The following is a 24,288-nucleotide window of genomic DNA, read 5'->3' as shown; positions in this document are numbered from 1 at the left end:
GAAATTATCTGAAGACAAAAATGTCTAACTCAATGGGCTGAAATACAAATTGTTATATTTCAGGATAGAAATATATTTAATCCAAGGAACTCCCTTATCACGCTCTGTGAGACAGTGTGCTCCTTCATGGAAGGCTGTTGTAGATATCCAACTCAACATTGCAAAACAAGGTATAGAAGCATTGGCTTGGAACTAAGAAATAATATTAGGTTGGTGCAAAAGTAATTGCAGTTTTTAACATTGAAAGTGATGGTTAGGCCGGGCGCAGTGGCTCAAGCTTGTAATCCCAGCACTTTGGGAGGCCGAGGTGGGTGGATCACGAGGTCGAGAGATCGAGACCATCCTGGTCAACATGGTGAAAACCCGTCTCTACTAAAAATACAAAAAATTAGCTGGGCATAGTGGCGCGTGCCTGTAATCCCAGCTACTCAGGAGGCTGAGGCAGGAGAATTGCCTGAACCCAGGAGGCGGAGGTTGCGGTGAGCCGAGATCACGCCATTGCACTCCGGCCTGGGTAACAAGAGCGAAACTCCATCTCAAAAAAAAAAAAAAAAAAGAAAGTGATGGTTAAAACTGCAGCGAATTTTGCATCAACCTATAGATTAGTAATTGATACACAAAGACATGGCACATGAGAATACCAAGTGCACTGCTTGGCACATAGTAGACATTCAACAAATGCTTCTCACTGACAGCTTTTGCTTCCCTCCTCAATCATCCACTTTTTAGGATCCTTGAAAATATTTTACAAGTTTTTCAAATATTAAGGAAACTTAAAATTAACATCTGATTTAGAGAAGAAATATTGACTGTAGCCAATTTTTGGACCTATACATTTTTAAAATTATGTGATAGGATTCTCTTCATTTTTTAGAGCAACATGGATGCTTATCAATTACAAATCTTACTAAATCATCCTTTCTATCTCTGAGGCAATAAAATTCATTATCCCAGCTAGTTTGAGGATATACTTAACTCATAAATACCATCAGCAAGTATAGATTCAGACATTTGTATCTATAACTTAGACAATTTAAAATGAAATATTAAATAATCCAAAAATTGTTCAAAGCTTTTCAAAATTGTTCAAAAATTTTCACACATTAATACTTTGATTATCAACTTTCTTTTAAAGAATAAGTAGGAAACGATTAATAAGTAGAAAAGACTAAAAGAGGGCTTTCTTTCACAGTTTGTCAAGACACACATCACTTATTTAAAATCAAACAAAATGCTGTTTGAAAACAAGAAGGAAGGTAAGAGTGAAGTTCCTTCATGCAAGATACCTCTGACTACTCTCTAAAGACAGATACCATGGCATGGTCATAGAATTACTGCAGGAAAAAATTGTCCACTGAGGCCACTTCCTCTAGAGGTAAGATCCAAATCATGGTAACTTGCTAGGGATCAACGGCTCGAAAAGAGGTGTTTGGCTGGCAATTTAAGTGTAAAATTAGATTTCCGGCATAATCAGTCATCTGATAGCACATCCAAATGTATTCCTCATTTGCACATTTAATTAATTATGTCTTAATTGAAAACATTTTGCTCATAATGATCAGTTCTAATTTTATTTCAAATTAAATTAGTAGGGAAGAAATTAAGTTTGGGAATTCATTTATTTATATATATTAAAGAAAAGTAAAAACGATGAATTTATTTTCTTCTTGAAAGAAAATGTCTTTCTGCTCATTTAAGGGTGCAAAGGAAAACATTTAAAACATTCCAGATAAATAAATTGCATTTCACCTGAATGAACATCTAACTTTGGAGATGGCAAGAACATTCTTTTGTATTGTTGTAGATATGCCTATTATAATATTGGTATAATTACTTTTTCAGCTACAACTCAGATTCCTGGGTCAGTGCAAAAGACCTTGTTTATTTAGAAGTGATTCTCTGAGAAAGTGGCTCATTAGTCTTAGAAGCTAGGAATACACAGTCTGGTCTACAAATTAAAATAGCTATTTAAATTCCCTTTATGAAAACTGTGCCTGATAGGGCACTTCCACATGCAGTGAAGTTTGTATTTGCATATCTAGAGTGTCCAGGAAATCAGAGAAGGTGGGTTTTCTGTCTTTAGATATGTTACGGTTGATAAATCCTAAGATTCAGATATTAACTATTGGATAAACTCTTGTTTTTCCCATAACTTTAGCTTTGAAGCCCTCCATTACCTTAATACTAAGGAAAGAATGTCAGAAAATCCAGAGAGAGAATTCTTAGTTACGATTTTCCGACATAATTGGAAAGAAGTCAGATTTGGCTTTTACAATTAATGCCATATAACGTCGCACAAAGTATTTCCTCCAGTATGCTCAAAGAGGTCAATTTGTGATTTACTTGAGTTACAGTCCTAAAATTACCTACTTGTGCGTGTAACAATTTCACTTTAACTTGGATATTTAATTTAGCATTCATCATAGCTCCTCTTCCATGCTGATCCTTGCCCTGAACAAGATGTCATTTCATAAACCCAATTAAACATGGTACTTACTGTGGTTTAAATACCAAGACAGATTAAATGTATTGTCCAATTTCACAGATCAGCAATGCTTTTCTTCCTGTATCACTGGCCCATGATAGTAACATAAGGGACCAGTCTGTGCCAGTGGACAAGCCAGAATTAAAAGAGGATAAATATTGCTATCCTCCCTAAAAGATAACTGGGCACCCAAGATGTCAGAGAGTTGTCTGATATACTGTGAAATGAATGCCCCACATATATAAATTTCAGCCTTTTTGAAATATGGCAGAATTGTTTCTAGAAGATTAAACACTATTCTTTCCAAATTATTGAATTAAAATGTTTAGTCAATAAATAAATCACTGATATTTTCATCAATATTGGAGTTGTTTTTTCAAGTTTATGCATTTTGTCAATTAGAAATAGTCTAATTTGTTTAAATAGTGAGAAGTCAACATTGAACTGTTGTCTACTCAATAGCAACAATTTCTAATTTCTTTTTTACAATGGTCATAGATTCTTTATGTTTGTAACATTGCAACAAGTTCACAGAACATGGATACCTCTCCCAATCTGAGAAGATGAGCCATGCTTGGACTAGGCCATAAATATTGTAGTAGATTGTATTGTATGTTCATAATTCGTTCCCTGGCCTGGGTGTAGTGTCTCACGCCTTTAATCCCAGCACTTCAGGAGACTGAGGTGGGCAAATTGCCTGAGCTCAGGAGTTTAAGACCAGCCTGGGCAACATGGTGAAATTCATGTCTACTAAAAATACAAAAAATTAGCTGAGTGTGGTGGTGCACGCCTGTAATCCCAGCCACTTGGGAGGCTGAGGCATGAGAATCGCTTGAACTCAGAAGGTGAAGGATACAGTGAGCCAAGCTAGTGCCACCGTACTCCAGCCTGGATCTGGATGACAGAGTGAGACTCTGTTTCAGAAAATGAAAAAAAAATTTAAAAAGATAATTCTTGTTCCCTCCCCATCCTTACCATGTTTAATGAGGAAAAAGAATATTTCCCTGTATTATTGACTTTGGGCTTGGCTATATGATTGCTTTACCCAGTAGAATGTGAGTAGGGTAATAGTAATAGAAGGAACTAAGCAGAACTTTAAAGAAGCTTCTCCTCTTCAACTCTTGCTCAGCATTATAAAAATCAAATGCCCTAAGTAGTCTCCATCCTTCAACATGGGTCCAGTAATGAGAGACTCCTGGAGCACACCTGAATCTCTTCTGTAGTCTAATGTAGCACTGCTGCAGCTAATTCACAGAACCCATGAGCAAGGACTAAATGCTTGCTGTTGTAGGTCATTAACTTCTTGTCATGTTTCTTAAGCATTATTGCAGCAAAAGCTAACTAATACAAACGTTAATGTAATTCCCTTTGCTTGTGATTGATTTAGGGATGAACATTTGTACCGTTTCCAGATAATAGAATGTACTTAGGAAGAATGCCAAAGGAGGGAGCTTATTAGTAGGATTTTGACCCCTGAAAATGATGTCCAAATATATGAGCTTTTTTCTTTATTTGGTTTTATTGTTTAAAGACATAATTATTTAAGTTGTGTTAGTTGTGTGTGATCTTACAACTGTGAGGAATTACATAGAATGAAAATGGAATGTTCTGAGGTAGCAGAACAGAAAGAAGTTGGGTGATTGATGTTGCTGAGGGGTTGAAGGAAACCTGGCAGTTTCCATTTCCAGAGGTCTTGTTTTGTAGAAAAATTAAATGACTTTATTGCTTAAGTCACAATAAGAATGTCTTCTGTTACTTGCAACCCAATGCATCCAACTACTGAAGTATGTTTCTAGAAATACACTTGCCTGCACTCTTTTTAAGACACACAGATCACATACACATGGAGAGATATTTGTAAAGGCCTCATATTATATAAATTGTACTATGGGGGTAATATAATATTTTTTACGTTATAGCACCTGTATATTACAAGACTGAAATTTCTCTCATTTTTTTAAAGTAACTGCCTAGTACTTTGTGCATGAATATTCTATGCCTTCAAATTAAATTAGTAATCCAGAAGATCAACCTTAGTTAGACATTTTCATAAAATAAATTTAAAAATATATAAAAAGATGAAAAATGTGAGGGAAACATTGAGATGGAAATTGAATCTGTAAGTTATGATATCCACCTAAAAAGTCACCAAGAGATAAAACATTAAAAAATGAAAAATAAATACAGAAACAATAGAAGAAAATATTAAAAGGTAGAATAAAGAAACACATGTTATAATGTCACTACCCACTCAGTGCTAAGTTAAATGAATTTGTAGAGAAGACTCCAAAAGTAGGTATAAATTTTGAGTCTGTGTGTGCACATGTGTGAGCGTATGTGTGCACCACTATATAAAATGTTTTTAAAAAGCACTTTTATTGAAATATTTCATATGCACATCTAAAAACAAATTTTAAGCTTGATGAATTTTTACATTGTTAATGCAGCTATTGAACTATAAGCCAAGACAGGAAATAAGACATAACCAGCAACTCTCACTTTGTTTCATGTTCACTATCAATCCTTACTCTTTTTATTTATTTGAGACAGAGTCTCACTCTGTTGCTCAGGCTGGAGTGCAGTGGTATGATCTTGGCTCACTGTAACCTCCATATCCTGGATTCAAGCAATTCTCATACCTCAGCCTCCCAAGTAGCTAGGATTACAGGCACCTACCACCATCACCAGCTATTTTTTGTAATTTTAGTAGAGACAGGCTTTGCCACATTGGCCAGGCTGGTCTCGAACTCCTGGCCTCAAGTAAGCCACCTGTCTCAGCCTCTTAAAGTGCTGGGATTATAGGCATGAGTTACCATGCCTAGCCCTTTACTCTTTTTTTTAATACCCCAAAGGCAACTAATATTCTAATTTCTCACACAAGAGATTGGTTTTGCCTGGATGTTGAACTTTATATAAAGGAACTATCGGTACATTATTTGCCATATTGATCTATGTTGTTTTATGTAATAATAATGCACATTAATTCATTGTTCCATAGTATTCCATATACAAATAGATCACAATTTATCTGTCATTTCTTCTCCTAATGGATATATATTTATTAAGCAAATAAATATGATGCTTTAAATATTCTTGGTTTTATTTAAGTAAAAATGTGTGCAGATTTATAGCTGGACAGAAAAAGCTCTGTCTCTTAACCTGGATATCTGGATTTTTTAGTCTAAGTGACGATAACCGCAACGAGATTTATAATATACGATTTAAAGTCAAGATGCCTCCTGGTGACCTGCAGGGTCAGTTTTTTACAATGGGTTACAACTGGCCTAATTGCTTTGACCAACCTAGCTCTTGATTACATGGTCAAGGAGACACAAAAGGTTTGCTGAGAATTTTTCCTCCAAGTCCTTCCATAAGCAAGATTCCCAGGACAGAATCTTGGTGGTTCATGCTGGAGACAGAATGCACACTCTGTGTCTGTGAATACTTGAAGCCCTGGGTAGCTTTCAACATGGGATGTCTTTCAGACCCCAGTCTTTGCCTGCACTCTCTTTCACTTGCTGCACCATATCCTTTTACTTTCAATAAAAGCCCCATGTAAATATGTTCTGTGGTGGTTTGTTTCAAATATCCATACCTTTTCAGTATGTGTACATTTCTACTGAGAATATGCCTAAGAATGAATTTGCTGGTTCACGAAAACATATATATTTATATATTGAGCTTTAGACAAAACTTGCAAGTAAAATACTAAAAAAAACTTCCTGAACCATTAGAGAATAAGTAACTGACCTGACTCCCAATTACCATCAAATATTTTGGGGTTTATTCCATATAAATGGGATTTCTTCTACATGTTCACCCTTCTAGATGCCACCCTTTTGCTCTGATCTACTCCCCAGATTACCACCCATTTCACATAGATATGCTTCTTGTCCTTCCTGGGCTAACCCCACATGGGTGCTCACCCCACTCTGCTCAGTCAGGCTCTGACACTCCAGCCACGCTACGTCACTATGGTGATACCCTTTTCACCTTGCTTGGGTTCTGCCACCACTTCTGCATGGACTCTTTCTCCTGTTCTTTGGTTTCGACACCTGGCATCTTGGAGTCCTCTTATACAATTGCCCCTTTCATTCTACTTAGACAAGAAAATCCCACAATAACCTGCCTCTTCTACATGCAAATCCTTTTTATTCCATTTGGTACCACTGCCTTAAATGAGTGTTCTCTTCCCACTAGCCTGTTGGGTTTAGACACTAGTTGATGAATACTATTTTATCTCGATGCTCCCTCACCTTGTTTTGATTCTGATAACCCATGTGGGTCACCTACATGCATTGAAGCCCTTAATCAGTTGTGGCTTCAATCTACATGAGACCGTCTTCCTCTGTAGACAGGAATTAACCATTTTTCCTTATTCTAAAAATTAATCATTTCCCCAAAGAGCATGAGTTTCTTTCGTGGAGCAGTAGTGTTTGGATACAAAGGTCTAGAGGCTAGGTGTTCTACTGGGGTGTCATTGCTTCTGGGTTCTCTCACTTCACAAAGCTAAGAAATACATATGCATACACCAACCAATTCGTACCATAAGGGTAAAATGATAACTTTTTTGAGTTTGGAGGTTGCTATCTCTCCATCCTCTCTTCCTTAGAGTATTTTTTTTGAAATATTACTAGGTCCAAATAACAGGTTTACCCTTTTGATTTTGCAATGGAAGAATGGGGGCTTTCTGTCCATTGGAATTGTAAACAAATGCCTCCAAAATTTACTTGGGAGTTTTTCACAAGGGGACTATCTTAGGATGTAGCCTTTTGCCTCTTGAGAAGATGAGAAGTTATTCTTCTGCCTTGTTAAAAAATTAGTGAAAGTCTGTCTAGACTTTTTAGTCACTTTTGTAGTATTTACGTGCATAGAAATATGCTTATGTTCACATTGTAATAAACCATGTTCTCTTTTCTATGTTGTTGTAGAGCGGTCTTTGTTGGTGGTATTATTTTGTTTCCAACAAACACACATCCTATATTTCTGTTTCATTACTTTCAAGAGATGGATAACTTTGGATGGTCAAATATTAATGGAAAGGCACTAGTGAAAAGTAATTCAGAAAAAAAAAAGATTTTGTGGAAGGAAATAAAGAAATATTTCATGTTGAGCTCCAATTATCTCTGAAAAGTAGAAGGGAAGTTATTAGTTGAGAGTATACATGGAATTAGATGTGGAAGCTTTGAGAAAAGTGGAGGTTTATAAAATTAAAATAGTTGTTGTCAATAACCTGAAATAGAACTGATTAAAGAACAAAGCAGACATGATTGCCGAGGAGTCTCTCAGATGAGTTCGCATTGATCACTGTAGTCTATTGTTTCATAATAACTCATTCCAAAAGGAGTTGCATATTGGATTCACATGGAGTCTTTTAAGACACATCAAGTCCTGGGTCCCACCTGCAGAGATTCTTTTGTAATCACTCAGGAGTCTGACATCAGCATCCAGATTTCAAAAGTTCCCCAAGTGATTCTCAAGTATCCCGAAGATCAAGAACCATCAACCAAGATAGAATGTTCATCACCTTTATTGTTTTCCACAAAAACCTACCCATGTAAAGCATTTGTGAGGATAGAAAAGTTTATTGAAAATTAGAAATTGAGACTTGAATCGGCAAACAAATTGAGTCAAATTAAATTCTGAGTTTTAAAACTTTCCTACGGCCACCTCAAGGGCTTGGAACTTTCCCTTGGCCTTCACACCATTGTCTCCAAACGCAAATAATTTTACTAACTCCTCTCCACCTCCACAGCCTCTGCTTTCTGCATATCTCTTCCTAGTCTACCTGACGCTGGGAACTATAGGTTAGTGTAAAAGTAATTGCAGTTTTTGCCATTAAAAGTGATGCCAAGAAGTGCAAATTACTTTTGCAACAACCTAATAAAGCTTCTGAATCCATTACACAGAGTGATTCTACTCTCACTAACAACCTGGTGTTCCAACTGCCTTCAGTATGGACTATAGATATTCATACTATGATTATCTATTCATGGTATGCAACGTTCTCGCATATAATCTGGTTTACAGAACCAGGATAAAAGGTCAATGCTGACTCCAAAGTTTCCTAGGCCCAGGAGCTCCTCAGAAATATGTGGCAGATACAGACTTGCAGGGTAAAGACAAGATAGATATTTTTTCTTTTCTCATTCTCTCCAAAGATAGCTAGTAAAGACCTACCATCTCTTAGTTCAATGAAGGAAAAAAGATGAACAAACAGATACAGTACAGCAGGCATCCCCAAACTTTTTACACAGGGGGCCAGTTCACTGTCCCTCAGACCGTTGGAGGGCCGCCACATACTGTGCTCCTCTCACTGACCACCAATGAAACAGGTGCCCCTTCCTGAAGTGCGGAGGGGCGCCAGATAAATGGCCTCGGGGGGCCGCATGCGGCCAGCGGGCCGTAGTTTGGGGACGCCTGCAGTAGAGTGCAGTCCATATAATGGTTTAGTATACATAGGAACTACACAAGTACAGTAACATCTGGACAAACTTGAGGATGGCAGAAAAAGGGAATTGAGAGAGACAGCATTGCAAGAAGTGAAGAACCCAGGGTTTGAGCTAGGCTCCTGAATCCACATGTATAGAGTTGTAGAATTGGAGTATTGCAATTGGATGTTAGAGATCATCTAATCTAAGCACCCTTTTTTACAGATTAGAAAACCGAAGTATCATAGTCTTGGAGTTTCACTGAACTGCAGAAAGTTTCATAACAAGTCAGATGCAGTGCCAGGATTAAATTGGAATCAGGGTTAATTGACGACTGACTCAGTGATACTCCCCCCACAGGTGAGCTTCTAAGGTTCTATGAGCACTGCTACAGGAGGGAGTAGGCCAGCAATAGGGTCGCTGGTGGCAGCAGAGGCCTGAACCTTCATGGTTCATGAACCTCTCTGTCTGCAAAGTGACTGACTCATTTCAGCCCTATCTGTGTACCCTACAGTGCATCTGCTCAGAGGGTACCAATGCGGGAAATGCTAAATAGATAATTTGGCTTGAGCATGGAGCATAAGGGAAGGGCACATACTGAAAATAGGAAGGAGAATGAGAAACCTGAAACAGGAACCAGCCTAACAAATAATGAATGATAAAGCAGGTGTATGGTATGGCTTTAGAAAATTACAAGATAACAACGAAGAGCAAATAGGACTAGAAAACAATGACTTTGGGACCTTGTGTCTGAAATAAGTGGAGAGACACTTTGGGGAGTGGCAGGCGATAAAAACACACCTACCATCTGAGGAGGAGACAGAGAAATTCAAAACACCATTAAAAAAAAGTCTACCTCAAATACATTCAAATGGGGGAGGGTAGATCATTCACTCTCGTTAGAAGCTGGCTGAATTGTATGAAAATGTTTTTGAATAGGGCAGCTCTAGTGCCAGCTATTCTCTCTTTTCCTTTTTACTTACTCAGTACTATAAACTACCATAGAGACATTTTCTACATTCAGTTAGTTAGTTTTATAATTCCCAGTTTCCACATTTGTAATTAAAACCATGGGAACTTCTTTGCTTGGAGAAAGATGTCCTTATATTAAAACATAAAACTTTTCCCAAGCATCCACTAGTTCATCCAGTAAGCAATTTCTTCATTACACACCAGAGGTCAGTATTGGATTATTAATTTACATGAGCTATTAATTTTTATTTTTCTAGTAATAAAAATGAGAAACAAAATACCAAAGATTGTTATTATATTAGAACTTTGGTGTTAGTTCCTTAAGCAACTATCATCTGTGCAAATATGCATAGATCATGAATGACTTAACAAAAATGCAAAAGGAAAAGAGAAAAGCATCACAATGAAGGTGGTCTTTGTTCTTTAGGAAGGTGGCCTTTGTTCTTTAGGAAGACGTTCAAAACTCATTCAAGGCACCTTGATTACACAACTTTTACATGAAAGTTACTCTTATATGTGAGAAATGTTCACAATAGCAGTATTAAGGGACATGCTGGCAGTGAATTGAGAAGATAACGATAGTTTTTAAAGCCTCACTCAAATCTGCATATCTATAATAGCATATCAGTTTGGGGTGGCCAAAGTTACAGATAATTTTGACAAATAAAATAGGGGCCCATCAATAAAATAATGACTGTATTTCCAGAAGCTTTAAGATTAAATGGAAAGAAGAAAAGCCTAAAGGCAGATCATGCTATCATGCTGACTAAAGACATATTAAAGGCTTTCCTCAGAAAGAGAAAATAGATTAGTCTTGTTTTACTCTAGTCAACAAAGGGCAGAATTATAGAAATGGAGATTGCAGTTGCATGTAAGGTAGAATTTTTAAGGCTCATAGCTATTCCAACATCTTTGCTTAGGGTGCCGTAGAGAGTGCCAACAACGAGTATCAGAACAAACTAGATGAATGCCAAAATCTCTTATATTCTAAGTTTATATGAGAAGGTGATTATGATACCAAAGAGCAAATATTCCACAAATTCCAAGTATCTTTCCAGGAATATATACTCAGGTGCCGCCTGCTTTAAGAAGTCTCCCTTAATCTGCCAGAACACAGTTTGCTGGTGCTTCTAGTACTTTGGTGATATACTGCCTTTTGTCATCTTTTGAGCCATATTGTACATTTATGTATTATTTATCTTTGTATTGTTATGTCTTCTCTAAAACCAAGATTCGTCTTTTAGGAATACATGTTATTTTATCCTCTGTGACACCTAGCACAATACAATGGAGTTAGTAGATACTCAGATAATATTTGTAGTCTGAACCTATTTCTTTATCTAAAAAGTAATGAATAAAAACATCTACTTTACCTGCCTCACTGAGCTGTTTTGAAGATCAAATGAAATAATATGCCTGAAAGCACTTTGAAAAGTATAAAGTGTTATATAAATGTAAGGCATTATTATTTCAGAGGGGGTCCTCTCAGTTTTAACCATGTCAGCTTGACTATAACAGCAATAAAGGAACATTTTTAAAAACCTGAAAAAAAAACTTGTCCCTTCTGGGCACAAATTATAAAACTCCCCCCAAAAATGTGTATATATTTTTTTGTTTGTTTCTAAATAGTATAATGAGCTACGGTCATTAGTATAATGCTGCTCTGATAGAAGTAATTCACAATGTAGAAAATTGCCCTTGTGTACTTTCAGGAAAGAATTGCAAACAAATGAGCTATTTTGTCTTCTCAAGCAAAGGGACTTCCCAAGCATGGGTGGCAGCTGTTCACATCCATCTGGTCAAGAATTCAGTAAGATCATAATGTTAAAGTTGCTCAAATGCAGATTTGCATGACAGCCTGCAAATGCTCCTTTGGAGACAAAATGGTTTCTCAGGCCAATAATCTGCATATTTAAAAGTCTCTAAATACAGGTTTATGGAATAATTCATAACAGCTTTAAGGAACTATCATGGTACATTGGGAAAGTCATCCATATTGCAGGATAGATTTCTTTTGTTGGCTAGAGAGCATTTGTGTATAATCTCCCTTAACTGTACAACAATTTTACAAGTAGTTCTTTTATTTTTTTTAAAGTAACATTTTGGGACAAAATATTGTGAACAAATAAGGAATAGGACTATGTCTTTGAAACCCCTTGTTAACTTCCAAGTGATATTTTAAACGTTGACTAAGACATGTATGCTCATAAATGAGGGAGAAGAAATAATTAACTCAATGTTCATTAGAGCTTCTCAGAAAATAAGAAAGAGAAAAGTGACAGAACTATAATCTACAATCTACCCTAGTAGTATATTTCCATCGCTTCTTAAAATTTGTTTAGTATTTCAACTTGCTGTTTCTTATTATATGTGAAGAATGCTGTGAGGTAGCATGTCTATGTTTTGCAGATGAATAAACTGATGTTAAAAGAGGTTAAGTGACTGATTTTTGTGCTTCCATTAACTCAAAAGCACAACTAAAACTGCACTTAGGATTGCCACTCCTGTCTGGGGCCACGGCCTCAGTCCTATTTTCTGCAAGTCTCTGGATGCCCTCTGTCCACCCACTGCCTCTGAGTGCTCCCCTCACCTTGGCCTTCCTCCCTTGTTTTAGTCCAACACCTGTCACCTCTCTTCAGAATCCTCATGAAACTTCAGGAAAATTGACTGGGTACGACTTGTTTCAGAATTATCCTCCATTGTACTAGGGCTGATTTAGAATTCAGAGAAAGAAGCAAAAGTACTTGTCAAGGTGTTTATTCTAGAGGTAATCTCAGAGGCACCATGGCAATCCACACATTTCCCTAGGATGTCTTTAGAAATACCTGATACTGCTATCACAGGCCCAGATATTAACCATCAGCTGAAAGCAATGGGCAGCCTTCACATCTCAAAGTAAAGACTGTTTTAGGAGTCCATGGGCAATCACTAGTCGTGCAGGGAGTTCCAGGGACCTGCCAGTTGTTCCTTTCATGAGTTAGGAGGCATTATGGACATCATGGTGATCTTTTCCACTGGAACCACAAATTTAAGTCCACTCTGATACCCAGCAATTAATGCTGACTTTTGAAAATTATAAAGTGTTTATCACCATGGTCTCCTTCCAGGTCTATCAGTACAGTCAGCTCAGAACATTTTCATTCCTTCAGTATATCCAGCTCCAGCTCATCAGGAAGGGAACAGTGAAAACAGGCCAACGTTTGATTCAGAGGTTCTGGAAAGAAAGTAGACCTGGCAACAAAGTGACCTAATGTCATCAGGGTCCAGGGTAGATCATCTGGGGCTACAGGGGAGAGAGGCCAGTTTCAGAACTTTTCTATTATAAGCAGCTCTGATTAACATCTTAGCACCACAAGACAAATTATCATTGGTATTTGGAGGCAAAAGGTCTTGTATGCTCTGGGCTCTGGGTCTAAATCACAGTTCTAAGAAAGACCCTCTGGTTCCATTCCCAATGTATTAACAAAATGCCTGAAACACAGTGGGGTTTGAACAAATGAGGCTTGAATGAATGTTTATGGAGGGACAATTATCTGACCTCTTCTACTATATCCTATTGAGAAAAGTTCCAGGATTTCATGGTTAAAATATTGTACAGGTTGAGAATTTCAAATCCAAAAATCTGAAATTCACATTTTTTTAATGCTGACATGAGGCTCAAAGGTCACGCTCAAAAGGAAACGCTCATTAAAACTTTTTAGATTTCAGATTTTTGAATTTGCGAGGTCATCCAGTAAGTTTAATGCAAATGTAAATTTTTTAAAAAATCCAAAATCCAAAGCACATCTCGTCCCAAGAATTTTGGATAAGGGATACTCAAGCTTGTTTGTTCTGTCATCAAAAATGAGCCAGTTGCAGTGGCTCATGCCTGTAATCCCAGCACTTTGGGAGGCTGAGGCAGTCGGATCACCTGAGGTCAGGAGTTGGAGACCTGCCTGGCCGACGTGACAAAACCCTGTCACTACTAAAAATAAAAATAAAAATAATTAGTCTGGCATGGTGGTGGGCTAATTTTGTAATCCCAGCTACTCAGGAGGCTGAGGCAGGAGAATAGCTTGAGCCCAGGTGGCAGAGGTTGCAGTGAGCCAGGATTATGCCACTGTACTCCAGTCTGGGTGAGAAAGTGAGACTCTGCAAAAAAAAAAAGAATGAGTTTCTTCAAGAGATAATTAATTGTACCTTGTTCATGTCCATCACTCCCATGGATAATATGGTTCCCTGAAAACTCAGTCCTTATGAAACTCCAAAACTGAGTAAGGACTCAGTTTTTTAAGAATGAACAGACCAAGTAAGACCAATTACTTATTGTCCTGTAGCTCAGGTGAGAAAGGGCTGGGATTTGAGCAAAGGCCCTATTACTGAATAGGATCTGGGTGGATGGATTCCATCACAGATGTAAAGCAAGACTACAGTAGCCTGTCCACTAGGATTGAGTAATAGCAGGTTGTAGTGCAGGTAAGTATTATTTACAAAGGGTTGCAAATGAAGTGTTGGCCTATCCAAACAGATGGATGCAATATGAGACAATTCATCCTTATAAGAAGGATAGCAAATTGCAATTAGGAATATTTGTCATTCAAAGGAGGGTCCAAGACAATGGTCCAGGATCCAGGACTGGCGAACTCCTTCCTGAGGACAATGACAGGTAACAAAAAAGGATCAAGCTGAAGCTCGGGAATAAGACTTGGGTGCCTGGAGAGCAGAACACTAAGGAACAGACTGAGATCCACTTACCAGAACCAGGGTATTGCCTGTATATGAGCTCAGAGACAACGAAAAAATGATGAAACCACAGGGTGTAGACATGTAGCCATGTTAATCTTCTTAGCATCATTTCAGGCTTCATGCTGAAAGTCAGGGCAATGGTAAGGCTGCAGGAGGGCCTTGACATAGGTGGCCACAGCTCAGGAAGGAAGGGCCCTTCAGGGACTAGAAACTAGGCCTGAGCTAAACCATTTGCAATCTTGGATTCGCTTGGGGATGTTCATTCTACTAACAAACAAATACCAATTTAATTTCCTGATGTTTACTTCAGGAGGCTTACAAGAACTAATTTCCTGGGAAGTTATTTTTTTAAACATCTATTATAGAAAATTCCTTTTCTCACTTGTGAACACCTCTGAAAAAGGAGTATTATTTAGAAAAGTTGGTACCTGTTGAACTATTAGAGAGTTTCAGGGAAAAGCCTTCACAGGGTTCACAAAAAAAAGCCTTCTCCAACTATGCCTTACAGATGCATTCTTAAAATAATGACTTGACATATTTATATGTACATCTTTAGTTTAATATCTTACCTAATTGTCCAACAAACTAATTCAATGTTGTTTGCAATGCATTAAATGAACAAAAGATAAACTGGGTAATAGAGAATCCAGAGAGCCTAGTGGCCCATGAAATCACTGGATTTGCAAAATGGTTTTCTCTTCAGCGCTGTGCACTATCTGAGAACAAAATCTGTTGGCAAAGCACTTTAGTGGCAACCAATGGATTAGTATACAGAGACATTAGGAATGCCACATGGGGTCCAACCAATGTTCCACCTAGGCCAGCCTAGTGCAAAGGCAACATGAGAGGATTTTGGAGAATGAGGTTGTCTGATGTGATAATCGGTTTATAATGTTGGAATTGTTAAACGTATCTTTGAATTGTTTAACATATCTTCCCAAAATCATTTTGTGAACATGTAACTCTAATCTATCATTTTATACAAATCCCTTGGTCTTTTCCCTCAGCTCTCCCTCTTTGTGTTAGAATACCATAAATGTAATGCCCAGTACCTGAAGAGAAAATTAACATTCCCCTTTTTCTACTTGCAGACTTCCAAACATTTCAACGTTTTTTGAAACCTTAAACTCTTACTGATTCTTCAAACTATTCCCATTCCACTTTTCTCTGCAGCAAGTAGCTCTCAATGTGTAGTCCTCAGGTGGGCAGCATCAGCTGGAAAACGGCTACAAATACGCATTCTCAGGCCTCACCCAAGACCTGCTGAATCAGAAGCTCTGAGGTGGTACCTAACAACCTGCCTGCATTTTAGCACGCCCTCCAGATGACTCTGAAGCATGCTCAAGACTGAGGACTACTGCTTTATGCTCCATTTACCCACCCACCCTCTGGCAAAAATAATGACTAATTGCATTTACTTTTTAGTTTGATGACTACTTATCTTGGTATCTTTTAATTCACCTGAAGTTTCCATTGGTAACAAAACCAGTAAAAAAAAGTTGTAAATTTAGTACACTGAAATACAAAATAAGAGTGAAGGAGAGAACATTGGTAGTGAAATCAACAACTATAAAGCATTTTGGGGCAATTCAGTTTAGGGATAGGCATTATACCTCAAAAACCCAATGAGCATCACATTGTAAAAGCATAGCTCCAAAGCTGATAATGTCAGGTGAAGACCCTTAAGTCGCAAAAGGAGGATTAGCTCACATTTATTATTTCCAAATTTCTCTCACCAAAGTACAGATTATTAAGGCATTTTGAGACATTTCTATCAAAATAAAAATAAGCGTGTTTCACAAAGAGTGAAGCAAACTGAAATAGATGAAATATTTGCTTGTTTGAATACCTGAAGATACTAGAAATGTGTTCTTAATTTACTCTGTCTTATATGAAATGTAAAACAATACTAGTCATTAGCTTTTAAGCATGTTCCAACTGATGCATGTTCCAAATGCTCTAGCCCTGTTGCATAGGACAAGACTGAAGAAGCTTGTGATTTTCAATCAAATTTTATAAGGACACAATTTAATGTGTTTAATCATCATGGTGGCCACTCTTTATAAATGACTTTTTAAAAACTTAAATGCAAACTTCAGAACCTTTGCCTCATAGTGAATTGTACCTCAGGGTGAGTAGAAGTCTGATTTTCTGTTCGATGAGTGTTTGTTGAAGGAGAATATGTGTGCCTGTGTCCTGCTGGGCATTGCTGACCCTAGGCTAGCTGTGTCACAGACTGGCACAATGGCAGAATGAATATCTCTGAGAATTTACATCCTGGCAGAGGCAAATTTTTCAGTCAACTAAGGAGTAAAACATTGTGAGATTCAATTCGAAAAAAGTTAAAATTTTCTCATCGTCTTTGTCATCTAATATCTGATATGTTTTTATCCATTCAGTTACTCTTCTCTGGATTTCAAATAGAATTTTTAATAATAAATAGGTACCAATTCTTTCATCCAGCTGTTTATGTTCTTTACATTTCTGTTCTTGATAATTATATGCTAGTCTTTGAATATGAAGATAACGCTTCTGATGCAAGATTCACAATGCAGGTGCCTCAAGTTGTTGTGTTTTATAAGAGAAACAAGTTTATATTGATCTGATGCATTCTCTTTCCCAGTCCTCATGTGACCAGTAACACCAACTGCAAAACTGTCTGTCATCTGAGTGTGGCTTGCAACCAAGCACATGTGGGAATTCAGTGAAGGCCCCTGCCTTGGCCTCATTATCAACAGGAACCAGCCAAAGACAGTGGTCACTCTTTATCCATGTAAACAGACACTGTAATTTATTTTCAAAAAAATCCGAAGGACAGCATTTAAAACCATTGTTAATACCAGGAATCTGCTGCTGTGGAACTTGGATGATGACAGCTGATAAACCTGGGAGCTTTACAATGGTTAGATTGTCAGAAGGGATTAAATGCATGTTCCAATAATAAGAAAACAAGAAAAAAGAATGCCTTGGTGATGTATAACTTTAAAATACAGTGGTACATGTTAGGAAAAACAAAAATCAATCCGTGAACTTTGAAACAAAGGGAGATGGTTCTGAGAGAACTAGAGGAACTGGACTTGAGATCCAAGTTTAAAATTTACTCAATTTATTTTTGTATAGCTACTGTAAGTACGGAAAGTTTAATTTTATTATTATAGATAGTAAGGCATAATACAGAATACACCCTTAAATTAAGGTGAGTATAGAGCCTAGTTTTCTTGGCACTCCTATATCATGCTGATGGTTCCTGTGTGAATATTAGCATTTCTCCCTTCATTTTACAAGTGTCTTGCAGTGTGTGTGTGTGTGTGTGTGTGTGTGTGTGTGTGTGTGTAGCTTTTGTTTTTATTCTTCTTTGTTTTGCAAAAATGAAATGATAGCAAACATGTGATCCTGAAATTTATTTCACTGAATATGTATCTTAGAATCTTTATTTTTCTTATTATTTAAAATAATGTCTTTTTAAACCTACTACTTACTCCTCATTAAATATAGTTATTTAATCATCTATTAAAACCATTTAAATTGTTTTAAATTTTGCACTACTGCAAATAATTTTACCATATTCTTTTAATCTGTAACTGCACATATATTTTAGTATTCCTGTAGAGTAAATTTTTTATCAGACCAAAAAAATTACCTTTAAAATTATAATCGACATTCCTGAATATAGACATGTTTTTGAATCTTCAATTTAACCACTATCATAAAATTTCAACTTTCCTTAATAATACTTCTGATTTAAACTAAGGGTCATGAAGATTTCAATACGAGGGAGGACAAAATGTGAAATGTTTTGTTTTGTAATTTGTTTGTTGCAAAAACATCACTGCTGTTTGGAAACTGAGGAAATTGTCCAAACAGGTTCCCCATGGACAACAAATGTCGTGAACTGCCTGTCCACACTGAAGTTTCAGAGCCATGGGAGACTTGAGACATCGTCTAAGACAGTTAAAGGAAGTTTATTTGTCTTTTTATACAATGTAGCAAACCTATATGCTAAATAACGTAAGAACACCAAGTTTTCTTACATATAAAACTAGAATAACCTATCAAACAGAGGTGTTCCATGTAACTAAGAATTCATTAACCCTGAGCTTCTAGGACTTTATGAAGTCGGTGAAACAGCAGGTGATAGTCTCTCATGTGCAACTAGGGCTGCTGATGAAAAGAATGCAATATATCAGATTCACCAGCGATGTGGCTGCACTGTTGGGTGTGAGAAACACGCCAGCTCTGACTCAGAGATGCCCTCTCTTACTTGTCTTCCTGTTGTTCTGGTGCTGAAGCCTGTGTCCACCCATAGCTGCCTGTGACAGAGGGTGTGGTCACAAACGCCTTCCCTTTCTCCCTTTTTCCCTTTATTTGTGTCTCTATCCTTCTTCCTCCCCCTCACAACCCTAACTCTTCCCAGATCACCAACAAATGGCAAGTACAGGCCCTGAGGAAGATACAGATGACTAAGATGGAGCTTCTGCCCTTGACAAGCCCATGATCTAGTCTAGGAGACTGACATATAATCGGAGGATCAGACAGCCCGAAGAACACCTTGATCATGTGCCTGACACCTTAGAATAAAGAAAATGTGGCAACTCATGTTGCTAGGAGGAATCAGGACAGCTTTGCAGAGCACCCAGCGTTTGTGATGTGTTTGGAAGTTCATTGTCTTTGAATGTAGGAGACCACTCTTGGGGCACTTAGACTGGACCCAGGAACCCGGGACCCTGCATCCAAAATAGGCTGCTGAATGGAAGGCAGGTGACATTGTCACTGCCCTCAGTCACTGCTCTGGCTTGCCCAGAAAGCAAGAAATTAATTGCTATGGGTGGTGTGTGCTTGTACCTAAAGATGTCACTGCTAGCTGAAGGAAATAAGCTCCTGAAAATTGTTAGGGCTGTGAAACTATCCTTTATAATACTGTAATGGGAAATACATGACATAATGCATTTAGCAAAGCCTGTGGAACCAAACAACACAGGGACTAAATTCTAATATAAACTCCAGATGTTAGTTAATAATAATGCATAAATATTGGTTCATCAATTGTAACACATGCACCACACCAACACAGAATGTTAACAACAGGAAAAGTCCATAGGCTGGTGGGGGGACAGTATACAGGAGCCCCATATATTTTGCTCCCATTTTCCGTAAACCAAAACTGCTCTAAAAATCAATTTTTTAAAACACCCTGAAACAGTATGGCTACCTTCTCTTAGCTTCCTGCCTTTGTGAAAATAAGAGCGAGATTTTGGTTTTCCTTCTTTAGGACAATTATATTTTTTTTTAAAAAACTCCTCCATTACTTTTGATATATCTAATTATTTCTTTAATAACTGGATCAAACACTTTAATATTAATGAAGGTAGAGCCAACAGGATATCCTGGTAAATTGGAAGTTAGAATGAGAGAGAGAGAGAAACAGAAGCCTAAAGGATGCTGCTGAAGTTTTGGCTTAAGCAAGAAGAAGCCGGGCTGGTACTAGGATGAGTCAAGTGAAATGCTGAGAGGATAAAATTTAAGGAGACCCTTGAAGAGCCATGTAAAAGCAAGGTCAGCCCTTCCTTGATACTCTGAATGCCTTAAATGTTGTGTCCAAGTGGCTGGCTTGCTTCACGCTTGTCCTAGTCCTGATTGAAACAATGGGGTCACCATCCTCTGAGTTAGGGCAGGCTGAGCAGAATCATGTTTGGGGAGGTTGGATTGAATACAGAAGTCTGGTTCTGGACATGTTGGGTTTGAGATGGATATTGAGTGTTCAAGTGGAGACATCAGGTAGTCAGTTGGATCTCTGAGTCTATGTCTCAGGAAAGAGGCTGAGTCTAAAATTATATATTTAGAAGTTATCACAAGACTAGATGAATTCATGAAGAAAGGGAGTGTGAATGGATGGATGGATAGACAGATAGATAGATGATAGATAGATAGATAGAAAGATAAGGAAAGAGTTTCAAGGACTGAACCATGAAATACTTCTATTTGTTAGAAAAGAAAAGAGGAACCAGCAAGGAATCTCAAAAAAAGGGCAGACAGTAAGAGAAGAAACACTGACATTGTAGATTCCTGGAAGACAAGACAATGCTTCAAGGAGCAGAGAGTACTAAATCGTGACTTCATGCTGCTACAGTTGAGTTAGACAAAGTTTGAGGCTAGAACTTCAGTGTTGGTAGCATTGAGTTCATTGACGATATTGACTAAAAACATTTTAAGTGGACAGATGACATCAAAAGCCTGAACAAAGTTCACTGAAGACAGAAGAGGAGAGGAGAGAAATTTGATTCTGCAAATACATACAACTCTTTCAAAGGCTTCTTCTAGAAAGAGGAAGGGAGATAGGAAAGAGAGACAGAGTGAGAGAGATGAGAGAAGAGCCAGAGCGGGAAGAGAGGTCCAGAACTTAGTACTTTCCCAGTTTCTCCAACTTGCATCCCAACCCCTTATCTCTGGGTTTAGCAATGGGTACTTTGAGATTCTAGTATTTCTCTCCTCAGAAGGTGAGATGCAAAAGAGAAGATAGGAAATGGGGATCACAACTACTTTGCTCTGATGGGTGGGAAAGATTCTATATGAGAGTTTTTACCAAGACATATGTGAAAGGAAGTGGCAACATGTGGCAATTCATCTAAGATCAGCAACTTTTTTCTCTGTTTGAATTTGTTGATTTGGAAATTATTTGTCTAGCTCTGCAACTGAATCATCATTTGCTCTACCAGTTTTTTTTTAAATTTCACATGCTGATGCTAGTTAAGAAAGAATACATTTTAGTCTGTCAACTTTTGCTTACCAATGAGGATCTAAAAGTGTGTTCAAAGGTAATTTGAGCAGGCTCTTTCAAGATAGTGCATCTTTTAGTAGATCCGCAGAACAGTAAATATAACTTGATAATCATGCCAAACATTTCTTTGCATTGTAAAATTGAATTGGCAGCTTTGCATAATAAAGGGCTAAAATTATGAACCACACAAGATTTGCCTGAAACTTGATTGTTCAGGCTGAAAATTCTCTACTGAATACTCTTGTGCTTGCTTTTGTATTTATCCATTTTCATGTAACTGCTTACAGCAGACATTTCTTTTTTAATCTTTTTTCATAAAAATAAATTTTAATAAATATGCCAAAGCCACTCCAACAGCATCCATCATATCATATGTATTATATAAGTGCATATTTTACCATTACAATTGACAAACCAGCATTTATGAACTTGGTTCTTTGTGGATGCATTAGGAGCAGTGTTTCTTCATAGGATGTAATATTTCATAATTTCTCATTCTTTATTGCTTGCTGTGCTTTACAAATGTTTATAAAATGGGTTGCTTTTGGGGCGTGAAATGAGTAATCATCAGAGGAAGAGTATTACGGACAAGAAAGTGGAGTGAGGATCATGAAGCATTTGCATTTCTTTCTCAAGGTGGTAGATAAATTTCAGCTCCATGGAAAATCTTAACAAAGAATCCAGCAAGAATGAGATCATGAAATGTTAGCTTTCCCCAAGTAGAAATTCCATAATAGAACTATAAAATTGCTGCTTACAAATTTTATCTTCCAAGTTTTGCTTGAAATTAGGGAATTGAAAGGGCCCGAAGGAACCTTGGAATTCATCTAGTCTGAACTCATTGTGCATAGGGAAAGCTAGGCTGAGGCATTCCGCAAGACATGCTAATGTGACAAAGAAAACAGTAGAACCTAAGGTTCTGCATTACTGTTTGAGGTGTTCGTCTGCTACAACAAATGTTCATTAAGCACCTTGTAGGTATAAGAGATCATTTAAACCCACTCCAAAGGATACACAGTTGAGGAAAACACTCTTTGCCTTTGCAGAAATCACAATCTAATATCACAGGATATGCTAGAAATTTCAATATCTAAAACACAAGATCTAATCTGTTAAGTGTCATGAGAATGATATAAGAGTTTACAAAGGGAGAGACAATGAAGTTTGGGCAAGCCAGTATGTTTCTTGAAGGAATAGTACTAATTTGTGATGCACAGGTGAAATCTCAGTAAAGAAAAATGAGGAAGAAGATGGTAAGCCTGGCAGAAGGAGTATATTAGCAAATGCAGGAAAATATGCTCTAATAAAAAAGAGCAAGTAGCCTAATATGACTGGATTCCAATTTACCTTTACATTTTTCTATCATGTTATTCCATAATCATAAATTATGGCAATAGTCCAAATGAACTTGAATATCAGGCCAAATTGCCTTGTCTTACGTATTAATCCATTCAAGTGTCTAAGCAGAAAATAACCTGACCCCCATTCTCTGAGATTTGAGGGAAAAAAAAAAAAGTTGTGTATTCTCCACTAAATTTGTTACGGAATTTGGAAGGAAAGAGGAAAAGACGACGAATGTGTCCTCACCATGTATATTAATCGTTTGCTCTGAAAGCCATACCCTGCCCCTTTTCCTGCTCTGCTCTGAGTATCAGTCTCACAGTTAGGTTTAGCTAAGTGAAGGTAGAGGAGCAGGTATCCAAAGGGTGGAAGTGAAGGAGAAGTCAGACTATTTCTTCTCACTCTCTGCACTTGAGGTCACATCTCTTCTCTGGTTTTGGTTCCTGTTGTGCAATCTTTGCCACGAGTCCAGCCTGGCAGCCTCAGCATTTCCTCAGAAGCTCCTTCTCCATGACTCCAGGTCCTACTGAGGCCCCAACTCAGATAATTCCATAGGCCACAGCCTCCCTTTGAGCTCCTTTTCTGGTATCATAGAGACCTTCTACTGTTGCTAACCTCTGGGTGCTTCACATTTCCTCATTAACTCTTGCAACTATTCCAATATAGAATATTAAAGAATCATATTACCGAAATGTTAAAAAGCATAACTGCCTTAAGATACAATTAAACAAAGGGCCCTAAACAAAGTCACCGATTGAATCTGCCTCTTTCTCCCCATCCCTGGACTCTTCCATGCTCTTTTTGGATTGTCTTTGCTGTCAGGCCACTTCTTTCTATATAGTTGGAAAGATGACTGTTGTTTGGCCCAAGTCTACGTCCTTATGGCTCATAATCCAGGTGAAAAAGAGATTATCTGTTTTCCAGAAATTGTGTATTAAATCTCAAAGTTGAATTTGATTGATTTGCTAGAGGGTAGGGTGGTGAAGTTCTCTGGTCCTAGTCATTATTGGGGGTAACATGTTATTTCAGCCTCATTCAAGTTTTATGGAGCGAGGCATCATGTTTACTCAAAGGAGGGATACTGGGCAAACAACACCTATCTAATACAGAGAGATGCTGAAAATTCTCCATTTGATCCTCCATATCCACTCTTAACCCTTTTCTAATCTGATTTTGTGCAAAGAAAGGTCACCTCCTTGGCCACTGTTTTCTTTTGCCCTCTGACTTTATTCTAACTTTATGTCAAGTGCAGTCAATGGAGCACACTGCCATGGGATTGGAAGGCAAGAGGAAAGAAACTTGGTGGGATTTATTCCACCCCCACCTGGCCAGGCATTGATGTGGCGGTGGCAGTGGCAGCATCCGTCACTGAAGCAGCTCTTGCTGGGCAGTCTCTCCCACATGCAGGTTCCCCAGTGCTCTGATAAGAGTTACCAGCTGCCCTGTCTCTACAGGCCTGATGGTGGGAATCAATCGCCTTCACCACCACTAGTCCCTGGGTACCTCATACTTCTAGTGGGTTCCTTAGCTTTGTCCATACTGAATGAACTCTTAATTAA

General features: G+C 37.8%; 1 long non-coding RNA gene across 1 annotated transcript in view; it reads right to left on the bottom strand.

The window, feature by feature from the left end:
- The window catches only part of LOC141584616 (uncharacterized), a 572,621-nt gene that overhangs the window by 6,415 nt on the left and 541,918 nt on the right, over positions 1-24,288 (bottom strand). The gene's annotated exons all lie outside the window — the stretch shown is intronic.

Source organism: Saimiri boliviensis, chromosome 5 (assembly GCF_048565385.1).
Source record: "Saimiri boliviensis isolate mSaiBol1 chromosome 5, mSaiBol1.pri, whole genome shotgun sequence".
Lineage (NCBI taxonomy): Eukaryota > Metazoa > Chordata > Mammalia > Primates > Cebidae > Saimiri > Saimiri boliviensis.
Note: the sequence above shows the minus strand (reverse complement) of the source record. Positions and strands in the feature narration are given on the sequence as shown.